Below are 5,716 nucleotides of genomic sequence, written 5' to 3'. Positions count from 1 at the left end.
AGTCCCCCTCATGACCCTTGCCACACTTTCCACAAGTGCGGCCCTTCTGACCTCCTGTCCTCGAATCGGCGGACTTGGTCCGCTTGGCTGCCGGTTGGGACTGAGCCGGCCGCCGATCCACCTGCTGAGACTCGGCCTCCTCCCTGGCCTAGGTCTCCAACTCGATCTCCCTCTTCCGGGCATTTTCCTAGAGCTCAGCAAATGTCTGATATGTCGAGTTCGATACGAACACCCGAATGTCTCTCCTCAGTATACCCAAATATCGGCTCATCCGTGCCTGCTCAGTAGACACCTGCTCAGGGCTGAACATCGCCCTCTCATGAAACTTCCAGGTGACCACAGCAACTGAATCATTACCCTGCTTGAGGGTCAAGAACTCCTAAACCAATCGTTCCCTCTCCACCGGGGGAACATACTCATCTCTGAACATGGTGGTGAATTTCTCCCAAGTCACTGCTGAAATCTCCTTAAGAGTGAAGTTCGTCGTCATGAACTTCCACCAATCCTTTGCTCCCAAGCGGAGCTGGTTCAAAGCGAACCGCACCCTCGGATGCTCCGGACATGAACACGTGTAGAAGCATCCCTCAATGTCAGCAATCCATCGCATCGCAGCGATCGGGTCCTGCATCCCATCAAACTCAGGTGGCTTCGTGTTGCTGAACTCCCAGAACAACAACGAGTCACCTCCCTGAGGTCTGGCAGCAGCCACAACTGCTATAGCTGCAACGGCCGCAGCCCTAGTCACTGCGGCGTACCGCTCATCAAAAGTCTCCAACAGCATGGTCTTGATAGACCCAAACATCTCCGGAATCTTGACCCGTATTGCCGCAGCCACCTCATCATGGATCATTTGACGAAGCTCCTCGTCACTCACACCGCTCGTCTCAGGTCTGTGGCGTGTCCCAACCATGAAGCCTCTGAAATACAACATAAAAAATATCAGAGACCCAATCGAGCATTCTCGCACTCGATAACGCAACCCTACTCGACCTCCGATACCCAAAGGATTCTTACTTGGATTGCCCATTGATCCGGTGTCTTCAGTAGTACGGGCCCTATACTACTGACTACACCGCATCAGCGTTCACCCCAAGTCCTCCTCCTTGGACCTCGGATCACGAGTACTCTATTCTTGTTATGCACTGGTTACCTACTCGCTCTCAAAGCATCTCATAGCAGCAGATTTCCCCTAGACTTAGGCATCACAAATCAGGCCACTCTAGTCCTAATATGAATACCTAGTCTACTCTAGCATGCATAACATATCGCAACATATCTCATAACACATATTCTAAGGGTATTTTGGGGATTTTACCATTCGGGCGCTGGCTGACCGTACACACTGCTTCATCCTTGGTTATCACAAAATCCCTTATAAAATTTATGATTTTATTTTTGAAATTTTTTCTCAAATCCTCGGTTTGATTTCAGTTACGCCCGAAGGTGCACCCGAATCCCTCAAACCAAGGCTCTGATACCAACTTGTAACAACGTAAATCTTCAAAACAATTTTTTTCATTTCTTAAAAACATGTTTTCATCCAAAACAAGTCATAAAGATCCAATGTATCATATCATAATACAAAATCATATAAATCCCAAGATCATAAATCCTCCGTCAGTGTGTACAGATCATGTCGGCGCCTTCCCACGGTCCTCGATAGTACCTGAAACACATACACAACAACTGTAAGCATAAATGCTTAGTGAGTTCCCGAAAATACTACTTACGCACATACGCCTTTCCAGGCCATGACCTTCCGGTCCATGTGTCTCAGGGGACTTTCGTCCCGACCCGGTAAACCTTCCGGTCCTACCCGAGTCGACCTTCCGGTCCACATCACAATGCCTTCCGCCCCATAACATAAAATGCCTTCCGGCCCATAACATAATGCCTTCCGGCCCATATCAAGCATAGCATACATAGCACATACAAACGGTTAACTTATCATATTCAATGCATACAACTCATAACATATCCGACCTCTCGGTCACACATAAATACCCTTCCGGGTACAGTATAGTGAGAAGACTCACCTCGCAAGAAGTCTAGAATCTCACGTGCTCGCTATCTCCGAATCTCGAAACGAAGACCCAACCCCACCTAATCATAACGAAATATCATTCTAATTAATATAGACTTTCAGGACTAGGCCACACCCTTATCATTATCCCACAGAGGGGTAAAAGACCATTTTACCCTTCCTTGACTCACGTTGACCAAACCCTAAAAGTCAACGAAAGCCAACTGACCATAGTACGCGGGGTGTACATCGATGAGTCATAATCGGGGGTCGCAACCCCTTACGCTGCGCGTACTGGGAGTTACTCCCAACGTAAATCCCAGATTCAGCCATACCATATTTCTTGTCTTAAATGGTTAAGACATTCCTTCAACTTCTAGATTTGGCTCTCATTAAGCCTCCTAATCCATAAAGTCGGAACCTTTAATCCTTGGCATGGCTGTAAAGGCTCCTACACTCTCTAATACCTTCCTTTTCAACTCCAGAGATCTAGATCTCATGCATGGCTAAATATATACGTCCAAGATCACATTTTTATGAACATACAACTCAAATGGACCTGGAATATGGTAGATCTAAGCCAATGGAGACTACTTGCTCATAAAGTCTCCATCTTTGGGACCAAAACCCTAGAAATTGGTCCATGAAGCATACCATAAGAACTACAAGGCAAGATCTGAACTTTTTACCTTAGGAAGAAGCTCCAACCTTTGCTTTTCATGGATCTACACTTGCACACCAACTTCTAGCCTCCACAATGGACTCCTCTTTCCTTTTGCTACCTTGAAATGACACCTCAAAGCTTAGAACACTCACAAACAAGCTATGAACGAAGGAACAACTCTCTTAGGGTTTCTTTCTGAAGGATGGTGGCTGAGGAACCAAGCCATCTCATTCCTTTTATAGCCAATAACTCAAATTAGGGTTTTGGGTCTGGACCGATTACACCCGGCGTAACCTTGGGTACGCCCAGCATACCCGACGATGACGTTTAAATGAGGCGCGCGAGTACGCACAGCGTACTCCTTGTACGCCCACGTACTCGCCCAACACAAAGGCCCAAAATGAAAAATAAGTAAATAAGAAGGGCAAATCAGTTGTACCTGAATTTCGGCTGTTACAGGTTGTGAAATGAGTGTCATTGGAAATGTTTACAAATGATTTATTTCACAAAAAGTAAGGACCATAGGTAAAGATAGTGTACATGTTTGGAGCATGGGATAACTATTGTTTTAATTCAAGTATTAAGTTGATTATTCGAAACATTATACAATGAATAATGAGTAATCAATATGGTGATTAAATAAAAGTTGTTTTATTTACACTCATAAGTTTTGGGGCCATATAGGAATAGTATTATTCATGTGTTTCATTTTGCATGTTTTGACTTCCAGAATAATAAGATTATTCAAACTATCCACAGTTGATCATACGTTGGAAGTAAGTATAAAAGAAGACTATCATGAGTTGGCTTGTAGATCTCTAACACATTAGACATAGCAAAGTTTGCTACACCATTCATGAGTGCTCGTGAAATAACATTTGAGTATTAGATTCAACATGCGGTCACTTGAATAACTTCATAGAATTTATCACGAGTGATCATGAGACGATAATATCATATAGTCTTCAAACTAAGATGTATGAGTTGTTCACTACAAGTTGGTTGTGCATTTATGGCACAAAAACGCATCATGTTGTGCATGATTTAATGAGTAGTTAGTACAAGCGTATAATGTCACATTTTATCTGATCCTTTTATCTTAAGAGGATTAAAAGAAATATATTGGGCCCCTCGATGATTTTGTTTTAACTTATGTGTCGGGCCCGATCAGAACTAAATTGATGTGTTCAATTATGTTCTATGTCAAACAAATCGAAAATCGGGAAACAAACTGTTGGACAATAAATATGACACTGTTCCATGTATTTGTCCAGCTGATATCTTGAGAACAGAGGAGTATATGATCTCTTATCTAAAGGACGAGTCACTTACTTGGTCAGAGTTCGAAAGCGGCTTTTGAAAGCTTATGATTGCTAAGTCGGATCAGAGAGTTACATTGGCAGTTTTAGTGACTAGACTTATCCAATTGGAAGACTATTGGATTTAGTATATAAGCCATAACTATAATTGGGATGTACTTGACCCGATTGTAGCATGTTCCTTTTGGGTTGCCTTCACTACTAAAATTTGATAGGATGGATTTTTGAGAATAAAGTTATTTATGATTTATTAATATATTATAAGTATAATATATTAATATTATTATTTAATTAGTATTGTCCAAGAATTAATTTGGAATTAATTTTGTGATCAAAAGAGACTAATTAAATATATGGGGATTGATTATGTAAATCAATGATTCTTATAGTATAGGCAAATGATCCATGATTATGTAGATGGGCTAAACCAATAAGATAATCCATGGATAGTCCGTGGAGGTTAAACCCATGGATCATAGGAATGTGGAAAGTCATGGAGCATTAGGGTTTACAAAGTGTAACCCTAGCATTTTCCATAACTATAAATAGAACCCTCTTGAACCAAAATCGGTTGCACCAACCATTGAGACAAGTAACTTATTCTCTTAAATCCCCCTCTTGCATATTTGGGGCCCAACTTGCCCTGCTTCCGAAACCGGATGACAACCTACCAAGGTTAGACATTAAGGAACACGTAATCTCCTACCGGGAACTCGAGATCAAAACGAATACGGTCTGCGTAACAATTCTAACGGATCTATGTAGTATGCAAATTACCTGGAACTAGCTCAGTACTCCCCATCACTCGTTGTCCAACCTCACCCCATTAAATCAGGGTCCGACACTTCCTTATGTAGAGCAACTCGAAAGGAGGCATATCAATATTGGTGTGATAGTTATTATTGTAGGAGAACTCAGCTAAAAGAAGGTATTGTTGGGTTTTGGTATACCACAACATCCTATGGTGCACATATGACCCTAAAAGCTTTGGATCTATGTTTTCTCTTATTATACATGCAATATTTTTTCCGAAGATATAAGATTACAACTAGCATACAATTGACATGAACAACATGAAAATGAGTTATAGAATTACCTCTTGGTTGTAGCTTGTATTTTTGGCCTTTAAGAACTTAGTGCCCCAAATGTTGCACCTCAAATGGAATCACAACACACCTTGGACAAAGGATAACTTTTGAGAGAGAATGCTAGCTTCAATACCGGCTCTATGAACTCCAAGATCATATGCATTGCCGATTTTAGCTATAGGTCATTGTATATATAGTATAGGATTATGGTAAACCCTAATCCATACCCTTGGGCTTATTATCCATGATCCATGATTCAAGTGGGATAACTCTTTATGGATTCCTCCATAAAATTAGTCCATCAAGTATCATAAGCCCAAACTATATATAAAACTAATTTACACAATTAGTCCCCATTAATTTAATTAGTATCTTTTGATCACTGAATTAATTCCAAACTAATTCTTGATCAATACTAATTAAATCATATGATTTCATATTAGTATATTAGAACTTATAATATATTAATAAATCATAAATAACCTCTTATCAAAAGTGATGGGTTTTGGTATATTACAATATCCTATGGTGTACATACAACCCTAAATGCCTTGGATCTATGTTTTCACTAATTATACATGCAATATTGTTTCCAAGACATTAAGCCTACAACTATCATGCA

The sequence above is a fragment of the Lactuca sativa genome, chromosome 3 (genome assembly GCF_002870075.4).
Source record: "Lactuca sativa cultivar Salinas chromosome 3, Lsat_Salinas_v11, whole genome shotgun sequence".
Classification (NCBI taxonomy): Eukaryota; Viridiplantae; Streptophyta; class Magnoliopsida; order Asterales; family Asteraceae; genus Lactuca; species Lactuca sativa.
Note: the sequence above shows the minus strand (reverse complement) of the source record.